The following is a 14,508-nucleotide window of genomic DNA, read 5'->3' on the forward strand; positions in this document are numbered from 1 at the left end:
TTTTAACTTATGGTACAGTTATAGCTTAATTAATAGGAGGTTAAATATACTAATTTGAGTTTCATTTGAAGGGTCAATTTACAATTTTTGACTATATTTTATATTTTTAAGTATAAATAAATTATAAAAATTAAAAAAAAATTGGGGATCATAGCCCCTCTAACCTGCCTTATGCTTCGTCATTACAATCCAAAATTTTAAAGTAACAGGTCTTTAATTTTTAGTATTATATGTTTCCACTCGTCTCATTTTTTTTAATGTAAGAATTCAATTCTACCTCACTCACACTTAACATTTTTTTTCCCAATAATACATATATTAAAATGGGGATGAGATGGGAAACTAAAGTCCTGTTTTTTTTGCATTGAAATTCTGAAGTTGGAAAAATATTTTCTAGAAAAAAAAATTATTTTAAATATTAAAGATAATCTTAAAAATAATTTTATTATTTTAAAAATTTATAATTAAAACATATTAATGACTTAGAGGAGAGTAGTACATCATGAACTAGAAACAGAAGTATTATACAGTTCTGAGGATTTAACCCAAAATTGTTTAGAGTGGAGAAAACGAATCTATATAGCCGACCCCAAATTTTTAGGATAAAAACTTAGTTGAGTTGAGTTGAATACAATTAAAACATATTAAATTCAATTTTAAATTAATTTTTAATATAATTTAATTAATTTTTTTAAAAAATATTTTTCTATCAGTAACTTCAACATTAATATGAAAAAAAAAAACTTCAAAACTATCTTGTCTCAGACAAGTTTGTGGAAAAATAGGGAAAAGAACAATTGCTTGAATTTGCATTATAGATTACGTTACTGAGTTTAGTATATATACAAAGAGCAGAGTAACTAAAGCCTAAAAGAATGTACCCGTGTGCTACCAATCTAATTAACTTTGACACCTATTTTATCAGCCAATAAAATTATTTGATGCACGCAATTACTCACAGAAACATAAGTTTTATTTTTAAAAAAATTCAATATTTAACTGTTTTTTTTATATATATATATAAAAGCAGAAAATCTCAAGCAGCATTACAAAGAACTAACACGACTATAAGCCACCCCACACTGATCGTGAGCAAGCCATTTCAGAACCGTTGCCAAAGGTTGCTGGAGCTCATGCACACCAATTGGGAATCCATAAGCAAGATTAGCAAGACAATCAACGCCCTCTAATTAGCCACCCTCCAAATATGGTTAAACCTCAAACTCCAACTCCATTTAACGGAGTTAATTACACTAACCAAGGGCAAAGCACTTCTCGGAGGCTTAACTTCACCAGAAATAACTTATCACATTCTATCTAAATCTTAGGGATTGCTAATCTCTTGGCCAATTTCAAACCTTCCCAAAGAGCCCACAGCCCCGCCGTTAGCATTGAACAAATGCCCCAATTAGTTACAAAACCGGCCACCCATCTGCTATAATTAGGAATGGCAAGAGTTTGGTATTTGTGGGTATATATCCAACTCGACGACTGAATATAATAGGATGAGTTTGGGTAGTATATAATCGGATTTATGATAAGTTTGGGTTTAAGGAATAATACCATGGTGGGTTTAGATTTTATATGTTAGGTATCTATTACCCGAGTCCGTTTATATAAACTCAACTCAACTCAAACCTTCCCAAAGAGCCCACAGCCCCGCCGTTAGCATTGAACAAATGCCCCAATTAGTTACAAAACCGGCCACCCATCTGCTATAATTAGGAATGGCAAGGGTTTGGTATTTGTGGGTATATATCCGACTCGACTGAATATAATAGGATGAGTTTGGGTGGTATATAATCGGATTTAGGATAAGTTTGGGTTTAAGGAATAATACCGTGGTGAGTTTAGATTTTGTATGTTAGGTATCTATCACCCGAACCCGTTTATATAAACTCAACTCAACTCAACTCAACTAAACCTTTATCCCAAGAATTTGGGGTTGGCTATATGTATGGATTCTCTTTCTCCATTCTAAACGATTTTGGGTTAAATCCATAGAAATGTGTAATGCTTCTAGGTCATGTTGTACTACTCTCCTCCAAGTCAGTTTAGGTCTGCCTCTTCTTTTCTTTTTATTCTATAACCTAATGTGCTCTACTTATCTAACTGGAGCCTCCGTATGTCTACGCTTCACATGACCAAACCACCTCAATATCCCTTCTCTCAACTTATCCTCAATTGGCACCACTCCTACCTTTCTCTAGTACTCTCATTACGGACCTTATCTAGTCTAATATGACCACTCATCCACCTTAATATTTTCATCTCTGCAACTCTTATCTTAGACACATATGACATATAACATGGCTAGTTGTATGGCTGTATGGTAAAATTTTCTTTCAATTTTTTGGGAATCTTGCGATCACATAAAACTACCGTGGCCGTTCTCTACTTCAACCATCCAGTTTTAATCCTATGTCTAACATCCTCCTCACATCCCCCATCTACTTGAAGGATTGAGCTGAGATATTTAAAGTGATTACTTTGGGGTAGTACCGCTCCATCCAAACTAACTCCTTTCTTATCACCAGTTCGGCCTTCACTGAACTTGCAATGCATGATTTCTCCAAAGCTCTAGCTTTCTATTGACTCCTTCTTGCGTTTCATCTATTAGAACTATATCATCTATAAACATCATGCATCAAGGGATACTCTCTTGTATATGTTTCGTCAATTCATCTAAAACTAATGTAAAAAGGTAAGGGTTTACAGCTGACCGTAGTGTAATACAATTGAGATAGGAAAATCTCTTGTGTCTCCTCCCACTGTGCGCACAATAGTAGTTGCTCCTTCATACATATCTTTTAACACTTGTATGTACCTAATAGATACCCTATTTTGTTCTAACACTCTCCATAAGACATCTCTTGGAACACTATCATAAGCCTTCTGCAAATTGATAAAAACCATGTGCTGATCTTTCTTCACATCTCTATATTTCTCTATCAAGCTTCTAATGAGAAAGATTGCTTCCATAGTTGAACAACTAGACATGAAGCTAAACTAATTGGGAGAGATAGAAGTGTCGTGACGTAGTCGATGTTCCACAACTCTCTCCCACAACTTCATAGTATGGCTCATGAGTTTAATTCTCCTATAGTTTGAGCAACTCTGTATGTCTCCCTTATTTTTAAAAATAGGTACTAAAATACTCCTCCTCCATTCATCAAGCATTTTCTTTGAGTTTAGAATCTTATTAAATAATTTAATTAACCATGTCACTCACATATCTTCCAAACACTTTCACACTTCAATTGGTATTTCATCGGGTCCACAGGCTTTACCCACTTTTATTTTATTAAGTGCTTCCTTTACTTCTAAATATCTAATCCTTCTAATATAATTCACATTCTTTTCTATTGCCCTGTAGTCTATATTCACACTATTACCACTTTGACTATTGTTAAAGAGATCATCAAAATAATTTCTCCATCTTTCTTTAATGTCCTCATCTTTCACCAATACTTTTCCTTCTTTATCCTTAATGCACCTAACTTGATTGAGATCTTGACATTTCTTTTCTCTCCTCCTTGCTAATCTATAAATATCTTTCTCCCCTTCTTTAGTTTCAAGTTTCTCATATAACTTTTCAAAGGCCTACGCTCTTGCTTGACTAATTACCTTTTTGTAAAAACCCATATGCATTTATTATTTATTATTATTTTATTTTAATTAGCTAACAATAATTTAATATATTTATAAAAAATATATATTTTTTATTAGATGGTCTGCTTATTTATTTTTAGATATATATTATTTTTGAAATTAAATATATATCTGTAATCTAAACAACCCAGTTCAATAATAACTCTATTTTCATTCTACACTTAATAGAACTCTTGAAATATATATATACCCTAATCATCTCTTCTGCTAAACTTTGCTCTCAAAACCTGTTTGTCACCTCCTTTTTCTATCAAATACTCTCAACAGAGAATCCCTAAATTTTTACTTCTCTATGCATCACGTTCAATTCTATTTTCAAGGTAAAAATTTTCATTCCTTATTCAATAATGGGTGAATTTGATTTTATTTTCTTTCATCGATTTGTTACAACTACTCTAGAAATTTTTTTTTTCTTTGATCATTGGTATTGAATTGGGTTGATCATGATTGCTATGAGATAATAACCTTCAATTTAGATTATATATATATATATATATATAAAACCTTTGTCCCCCTGTTCATCCACATCGGCAAACCAAATTTGTCCCACCCAATATATATATTAAAATTATTTTATATTATTATTATTTAATATTTTTCTTTTATATTTTGGGTATGTAGGAGATTCAAATATTCAATCAGTCAGTTGAAATTGTCTCTCGTCCATTGAAAATAACTATTGTCTTGGAGATTCCAGGTGAGTGATAATTAAAGTACATGGCACCGTTTTAGTCCCTTTCAAAATTTCTTAGCATTAAGTTTATTATTAAATGAAATTTTAAATTAATATTTTAACAATTATTTTATATGTGATTTTCTACAGTTTTATTTTATTATTGAATTTTATTTCGATTTTGATTGAATAATTGATTTTGTCAACTATCTCTGCATTAGACCAATTAGGATTCCGGGAACAGGCCTTTAATGTATTTATATTGATTGATATTTGACTATAAAATTTACCGATGTGTTACTGAATTTATTTGAGATTGATTTGGTTTTATTGACTCTCTGAAACTATTGAAATACACTATTGGAATTGCACTATCAGTTATTATTTGCTATCTGAAATTTTTTATTAATTTTGATTGATTTGTACAAATTGATTTTCTATTTTGAATTGGTACCTGTGCCCAGTATCTGTTTCTGTTATCTGGCCCCGCCGTGTGGACTATCACGGTATTAGGTTGCATTGTCGAGTCATGCATCATTGCAGTTTATGGTTTGCATTAGTATCATATGCATTGATATCTGTGAAGGAGGAGGAAAGTATCTGATATCTGGTAGCGCGCTTACCATCTGGCCTTTGGTGATGTGCGGTAGCATCACCCTGGTGCACTGTACCATAAAATTTTTATTGAATGAATTTCTTTTATATTTATGTTTTTATGAAGTTATTTTATTAATGATTTTCTTTTATATTTATGTTTTTATGAAGTTATTTTATTAATGATTTTTGACAGCATGAGCATGATTTTATTGAATAGAAAATTTATTGTGAAATTAATCAAGCGTCTGCCTGTTCCTATTCCGTTGTGTGCTATAATTATTATTCACTGAGCATCTAGCTCAAACCACGTTTTTTTCTATCTTTTATCTGTTTCAGATCAGTAGAATTCTGCAGCTGATCCAAATATTCAATCCATTTTCTGGAGAGGGACAACTTTGATTTGTTCTCATGGTATGCCCGAATTCGTGTTTTCTCGGGCTAATAATTAGTTTGGTTTATTGAACAGTTTAAATTTTTATTGAAATCTGTAGAGACTCCGCAGTTTACCTATGAGATATTTATTATATTTATTCAGCATTTTGGTTATTTGGATTTTGTCTATTTTTGAAATTAGTAAGTGACAATATATTCATTCAAGATACTCTGATAAGGCTTGCATGATTTAAGAATACTTAAATTATGCGCCGGTCACAGTTCAGAATTTTGGGTCGTGACACCTTTTTGCCTCTTTCTTTGCTATCTTGTACTGTTCATATGCCTCATTATTATCACGCTTAGATAATTTCTTATACCATTCCCTCTTTCTCTTCACTGTCTTTTGTACTTCCTCATTCCACCACCATCTCTCTTTTGAGGGTGATCCATGTCCTCTAGACTCTCCAAGTACTTTTCTATTGTTCTCTATGCCTATCTTGTATTTTGTTCTACTATTTGTTCTACTATCTGTCTTATGGACTAACTTCTTTACCTACACCCTTCCATAATGTGGGAACCCTTGCTCATTTAACACCACACCTGGGCACTGGTATGACGCGTCGCTTTCAGTAAACGCCCTACACCCTTGCATATTTCTCACTACACCCGAGCTCCGATGTAGCGCGTCGTAAGTAGAGGACGCCCCAACGTTTATATCATTTGAATCAATATCATGAGGTGTGACGAAATTTTTACGTTAGTTATCACCTACCGCAACCCTTCTCCTTTATCAGGATTTGGGACTGGCTAAGCACAAACTACTTAAGTAGAGTTGAACCAGTTTATATAAATAATATTAAATTTAAAACATATATTTTTTATAATATTATTTATATTATATATATATATATTATTTTAAATAAATAGAATTTAAATATTTTATAGAATTATTATATTTTAAAATATAAATTGTTAATTAAAAATATTTTTATGTAGAATATTAATGAAAATATATAAAATTAAATGAGTTTAGTTATTATTCAGATATAATAATCAGATTTTAGATGAATTCAAATAATTAAAAATTAATTTTAATTGGAACTAGTTAAAATAATACAAATATTAATTGAATTTGAGTTTAAATACCATAATTTTTATAGTTATCGTACCCATTGTGATCCTAGTCATAGTGGTCCCTAATAATTCCTCCCCAAAGGACCTACTGATTCCGAAGACTCACCCCCCATCTGTTTTAATTTAAGCCAGTTCAAGTGAATCTGATTAACCACAGGACCATTACAGAATTGAGTAAAAATATCAGCAAAACTCGCAGCAGCCGCAAGAATGTCATGAGCCAGGCTATTTACTGCAATAATTTAACTACTTTTTTTTTATGAATATTTAATATAGTATTATATAGTATACAGAGTGCATATTATAATTTACTTTACTTTCATGTCATCCCGAGTTTAGGGTAGGGTATGATTCTCCTGGGGGCCGGGGCATATGGACATTGCCGTCCCTAATATTCAACTGGTGAGGCCCAGCATTGTCCAAATGATAACAGATGTATAGGCAGGGAACTGATCCTGATTCTTGAGGACACTCACACTTTCACATCTATCATTTCTGTCCATTAATTGTAGGCCCTAAAGATAGTGTAGAGCCGTTTTTTTTGAATTGCAGGGTAGAGCCATTTATCATTTCAAGGAACAACAACGTGATTCTTCACAAACATGCCTAAGAAAATTAAAATTACTATCGAGATTGGGCTGCCAATGCCATTTCACTCTATGCATACGTCTCTTTCCTGTGGTCCTCTTCCTCTTCATCATTGTTCTTTTGCTTTCTTGTATCCTTTTGTAATTATAATTTTGGCTTCTAGCTTCTAAATTCAATCATTAAATCCAATTACTGCTTAATAATTGTTGCCATTACATGCCCAACAGGGGACTTCTAACAAATTATTTGTAGACATGTATTTCAAATTAATTATATCTTTTCTTTTTTCAGAAAAAGAAACAAAGCATTCCATGATGTGTTCAATGATAAAAAAAAAAAATTGCTCATGGTCTACCAAGAATCTCCTTTTGAGAGCCAAGTGATCATGATGATTCAAACTTCAGCGCATTAAATATTAATTTTAATTTAAATATATTAAAATGCTTAAAGTACGTTTACTCTTTCTATTCAAGAATATATATATTGTTCTAGTGAATCCAATAAATGGTTTACCATTGCTTGGAGACTTTGGAAACCCTAAGTTAACATTAAGCATTGAGCATCTCAATTCAATGATTTTTCCTGGGATCAGATGACCAGCTGAATTTTATGAGTGATTGATTATGGTTTTGAGATTTGAAAGACACTGATGGAATAGAAATCACATTTTAAAGAACCAATGATAATTTAACATTCTAAAATAATAATTAAATTTTAATCCGAAGTCAATCAAATATTACTTATATAAATTTTTTTCATCGTCTAGCTCTGTTATACACCAAGTCTGCATTAATTTTTAAAATTTGAAAATCCTTTTATATAATTTTTCTCCGTGTCATTTTAAACCTCTCATTCTCATTTATTTTTCTACTAATTTATGGCACCTTTATATTAATATAATATACTAAAAAAATATATAATAATTCAAAGTTTTAAAGATAAAATAAAATAAATAAACAACAATGTAGTGTACTTTATAAGATAATCATTATTTAGAGTCTATATTATTTTATTATAATTAAAAATTAAATTGAATTGATTAAATAAGATTATTATTTTAGTTTTATTAGTAATTTAAAAAAATATAATTTTCAATTATGAATTCAATTACTTTTAAAATGGTAATATAAAATTTTTTTAATTAATAATATAAATTATAATACCATTTATAATAATAATAATAATAATAATTTTTTTAGAATATAATAATTAAATATGTAGACGGTTGTGGTTTTTGATAAATTATTTTAGCACAGTGTGTGAAAAGTTGTGAGGTGGAGGGCCCTGTGAGCGTGCAAAGGGTATATTGGGACCAGTAGATCGAAAAAAAGAGGCCGAGGGGAGATTCGGCACTGGCCCCAAAACAAATAATTATATTACAATAGTTAAAAAAATAGCAAAGCCCATTTTAGCCCCTTCACTATTTCAAGATAGCCAATTAGACCCCTACATAAAATTTAAGGTTAATTGGACCTGATATTTTTAATTGGGTTATTTATTTGATTGATTACCTAATCACCAAACCAAATATTTCAATTAGGTTATATCTGATTTTCATCAAATTTTAATTTATTTCAATTAATTTTTTAAAAGTGTCAAAAAGTTAATTAATTGAAATTTAATTTTATTGAATAATACCGATTAAAAAATATGAATAATAAAAAAGCATATTTTTTTACGTGTACTAATGTTGTAGTTTGTATATACTAATGTTATAGAAGAGTGAGAAGAGCGTTAATTTTTTACTATTTATAAATTGATGGTATCACATAAGCTCACCTTAATATTCATGATTGCTTAAAGATCATTTTATTTATCAAGTAGGCTGAGACAAAAATTTTCAAAAAATTATAAAAAGTATTCTTTTGAATTATTGGAAAGAAAATAGAAGAAAATGAAAAAGAGATAAAAGATAAATGAATACAATTATTTTATGTAATTTAAAGAATATATCTCGACCATAAATATGATCTAACTTTATCTACATAAATATATGCACACAGGAGACTAGACATTTCATTTACATATTGAATTTTACGTGTAATTGAATGTGTATTTAGTTATGGTTTTTGATAAATTATTTTAGGAGTTAACCATAAGAAAATCAGTAAGCATGAAAGGTCGTGAGGAGGGCCCTGCGAGCGAGCCAAGGGGGTGAGGGGACCAGTCGATCGAAAAATAGACGCGCAGGTGAGATTCGGCGGCTCTGGCCCCTTCCTATGGCTGTTGGTGATAAAACGTAAAATATATTCTATGCATTTAAAAATAAAAATATTTATAAAAATATAAATTTATTTCTTCCCAAAAAAAATAAATAAATTACCACCATCATATCACAGTAATTCTGTTTTATTTTTTATATTGTAATAACTTTATTGTTAATATTTACAAATATTGTCGTCTATTATATACTATCTAAATTAATTAAAATATAAAATATAATTTAATTCATTAGATTTGGTAAAATTTATAAATTAGATATTTTATTTTTAAAATTTACCTATTTAATACTTGATATTTTAATAAATTTAATCCTACCATTAAAATCACAGTTAAGTTGCTGTTAATTTTAGTAAAAAATAATCAAAATATCCTTTATTATGATTTCTACATGAAATAATTTAATTTTTTAGATCGGCAAAACCCAATAAAAATATGAATAATTAGTTTATGGTCCCTAAAATTTTTTATTAATTACAAAATCATTCATGTATTTTACAAAAAATCCCCATTGTAAATATTTACAAATAAGCTCCTATATTTTGTAATTAATAAATATATAATGATTAATTTGTAGATAGTTAAAATTATAAAATTATGAATTAAATATTTAAGATCCTTATTTTTTTTGTTAATTATAAATTTATCATTACATTTTAGTAATATGATATAAAACATAAATATAATTTAATAGTTATTTTGTAAAATTAGACATAATTTAAAACAATTAAAATTAATATTTAATTTTGTAAAATTTCACCCTATTAATTAACAATAATTTTGTAATTAATTTTTTTTGTAAAATTAAGTATTAATTTTTTTAACATGTAATTTGCACATTTTTATTTATAAAAATAAAAATTAAAACAATTAAAATTTTTAATTTTATCACATTAGTGACTATTTTGTTAATAAATATCAAAACCTCAAGAGCTATATTTTGCTTCATAGTGCAATTCATAGATGAAGGGCACTCACAAAGTAAAATGTGTTTTTTAAATTATTAGAATCAACTAATCAATTTTATTAAAATAAATAAAGTAAATTATAATTTGACTAGTATTAAAATCTATTGATTAATAAAAAAAATTTGACATAAAAAATTTAATAAAAATAAAATATAAAAATTAAATAATATATTTTAAGAATATAAATAACAAAGTCATTAATTTTATTAAAATGTAAAAATTAAATAATAATTTGTTTTTATACGCGTGCTCAAAGTTTCTGAATTGACATTAATTAAGTGATTAAGTATGAGCTTATCTCGGGGGCCGTCGGTGGGGTGTAGGACTTGCATGGGCTGCTGAATACCGTCACCGTGTTGACGAAAGACCAAAAGAGGAAAGAGGCTGTTCTTGAATGATTTTCTATCTCAGGAAAGGGCATTATTATTATTATTATTATTATTCTATTTTGAACTTCTTAAGACTCAGATAAGTGGGCTCCCATCATTCTTTATGCACGTTTCTTTTAATTCAAGCATCAACTTCGTGGATTTGTGTTAATTAATTCGATTCTTCAAATTTTAAACGTTTTTAGGTGTTTCTGTGTTCCCCATTAGACTATTGTCCTTTTTTTTTTTTCACGAGATAAATAAATTTCATTCATATAATCAAAGTACATATAAAGAAAAAACTCATAAAATAAAAAAAAATCAAATTATTCATACATTTTTAGAAATAAAAAAATAATTTTTTAATTTATATTTACATACAAAAATGCTATAAATAAATTAAAATTGGATTATCTCCCAATGAATCGATTCAAAAAGTTCTCTATCATTTATAAATTAGTAACATCATATAAATTCACTTTATTATTTATAATTGCTTGAAAATTATCTTATTCATTGATGATGATGATAATTTATAAAAGAATTATATTTTTTTTAGTGTATTTCTATTCATAATTTTTATTATACCATTTTTATGAAGATATAAAGCATTTGTTTATTAGTCTAATATTATTTTTAATACAGCTATTAAATGATAATTAAAATAATTATTATGAGATTTGATGAGATAAAATATTTTGTTCATTAATTATTAGAAATATAAATATTATGAGGTTTATTTCCAAAAAAGGACTGACATAATTAAAATTTTCTTAAAAATAAAATTTGTAATTTATAAGATAATATTTCACTAAAAATAAGTACTTTGCAAGTAAAAAATAATAGATAAAAATTATATATATATAGATATAATAAAAATAGACAAATATATATATATATATATAATCATTAATTTTTATACATAATTAATTTTTTAAAAAAAATTGAGAGGGCCATGCCCCTCTGTTCACAAACTCCACCCCTGTTCATTAATTAAGCTGAGGCAAATATCTTTAATAAACTAAAACTCATAATATAATTTATTAGCCGATAGGGGAAAAAAAATAATAACCACAGCTATAATTAATGATATCGTCTTGATCAGAATATTTCCGTCAGCCATTGACTCATGATATGAAATTATATTTCCAATCCATTGATCTGTTTATGAAAATTATTTTGTCAATTTTTAGGAATAATTATAGTTATTTAGATATCAATCAGCCATTAATTATGATCAGTTAACAGTTAAATTAAAGTCTCATTTGATTCAATAAAAATTAATTGAAAAATAATAATAAATAAAAATAATTTCTTTTATGAATATTAGAATCCAATTATTTCATTTTCATTTTCATTCTCATTCTCGTGAATTAGAAATTTCAATTCTCATTTACCTTTCCCTATTCCCAAAACTTACGCACTCTAAACGCGTATCCACCAAAACTCATCTCATTTCATTGTTCATGCTAGCCCTGTTTTCCTTTTTTTTTTTTTTATAATTTTTTTTTAAAAAAATATTTATTCTTTTTCACAATGTAATAAAATGGTACCTACATTTATCGTTCACGGGAACAATGTTTATTTTTTATTTTTAAATTTATATTTTTAAGTTTTTGTTATTTTGCTTTTTCGCACAAGACTGTTAAACCATTTAATACTTCATCTCCTCCGTAACTTCACCACACAGTAAGTACCTTTTTCCTTTAAATATTTAAAAAAATTCAAAATCTTTGTAATTTCAATTCATATTAATTTTTCAACCATTTAGGATGACTTATACCATCAATTAATTTTTTTTTTATATATTTTAGTGTTTCTATGAACAATATAAATATTGTACTTTTTAAAATTGTATTTTTAGATTTTTTTTTGAATCCTACATTCACTATTAACATATATAGTGTTTCTTTTTTATTTTACATTTTAAAATTTTTTCTTTTTTTTTTTTACTTTATTTATAAAAAAATTAAAAGAGTATTTGACTTAACTTATGAAAATTAACTAAATACTTATAAACTAATTTGAACTTGTAAACATTTAAAATTTTAAGCAGTTATATGTTTAGTTAAAATATTTATAAGTTACTGATAAATAGTTAACATGTTTAGTAAAAAATAACTTATAAATATATTTATTATTAAAATGACTAAAAATGATATTAAATGAGATTTATGATAAATTTTAAAAATTAAATAAGAATAATATAATAAAATACTTGATCAAATTGACATATAAGTATTAAAATACAAAGTTGGGTCTCTCAACTTATTTTTTTTAGCTTTTAAATTAAAAATTTATTATAAACAAATAAATTAACTTATTTTTAGAGTTTAAAAGATAGTTTGATCAACTTACAAATTAAGACAAATATCCTCTAAATCATTTAATGCTCTATTCCTATATGACTCCATCACACACTCAAAACACCCTTTTCCTTTAAGTTCTTTTTTATATTTTAAAGTCTTTTTAATTTTAATTTATTTTAAATTTTCAAAGTATGGCTTATAATCATTTAACTTTTTATTTTATTTTTCTTTTACATTTACTTAATTATTTATTTAATTTATTTAACTATTTAATTATTAAATTTATACTAATTAGTATTTTTTTATTAGAATAACAATGATCAATTTCTGTCATTGATTGTGTGTGTATCCTATCTATAAAAAAAAATACTTGACATTATTTATATTTAATATTATACACATATACTAAAACATACCCAAAATTATTGGGCACAGGAACAATGCTTTTGGAAATAATTGAATTTTTATCCCCTTCCTCTATCATGAAAAAATAATAATCACCTCATTGCTGATCATTGCAAAATATAGAGAAAAAAAAAAGGCAAAATGATTTGTAAATCCACAAAAAATTTTGCTTGTATATACTTAAATGAAATTTCAAATCATTATTCATGGGAACAGTGATATGACCCCATTTTTTTTTTCCTTTTCTTCTATAAACTTTATTTTTTAAAATTATTTACTTTTTTTCACAAGGGCATTATCTATCAATCAATTTGATTTAATGTATTAATAAATGTAACACTCTTATTTTATATATAATTATATGATTTTTAACTGATTTGATGGGTTTAAGAGAGGCAATATGATATTATTATAATATGGGCCTGAGGCCATTAGATGTATAAGTGTTATTTGAATTGTCTTGCAGGTTGGGTAGGTCCTAGATACATGAGAAATTCTGCCAGTTTTTTGACATAAATTTAGGATATCTTCGACTCTTTAACTTTCTTGTTTTGTTTTAATATTAATAAATTCGTTAATATAATTATTTAGGTGATCCGGATTAACTTTTCTTCTTTGCTCAGCCGTCTCAATGATCTTCGGTTAATCTTTGAGTAGATATCAATTTTATTTATAATTTTAATATTATTATACATACAAGGCATATTCATGCATTCACTTATAATTATATGTATATAGTTATTATAAGCATGCTTTGTGTTACATTATTATTTGATGAAATTGATATGGGTGTAGCCTTAGGGTAATTTGAAGCTGTGTGCGTGTGTCAGCGTGTGGTACTAGATATGGGTAGGACGAGTAAATCGGCTTAAGCTAGTCTCGCTTGGGGCCCGGTCCTGTTTGTGATAAGTCAAGGTGAGCACTGCTTTGGATTGATCTTGCTGACCCTCGCATTGAGATTATTAAGAGAAAGATCGGCCCAAGTTGATCTCACTGGTGGATATTGAAATTAAGAGAGTTGTGTAGGGGACCATCTCTCATATATATATATATATATATATATATATATATATATATATATATATATTTATTGATGTGACATACGAGTGTATGAGTGGTTCAAATTATTTTTGTGTGAATATTATTTGAATTTGGTTGAATATGTTGGTATTTGTTGCATTTCATCCTTATGGATACAT

This window comes from Hevea brasiliensis, chromosome 11 (genome assembly GCF_030052815.1).
Source record: "Hevea brasiliensis isolate MT/VB/25A 57/8 chromosome 11, ASM3005281v1, whole genome shotgun sequence".
NCBI classification, from domain to species: Eukaryota; Viridiplantae; Streptophyta; class Magnoliopsida; order Malpighiales; family Euphorbiaceae; genus Hevea; species Hevea brasiliensis.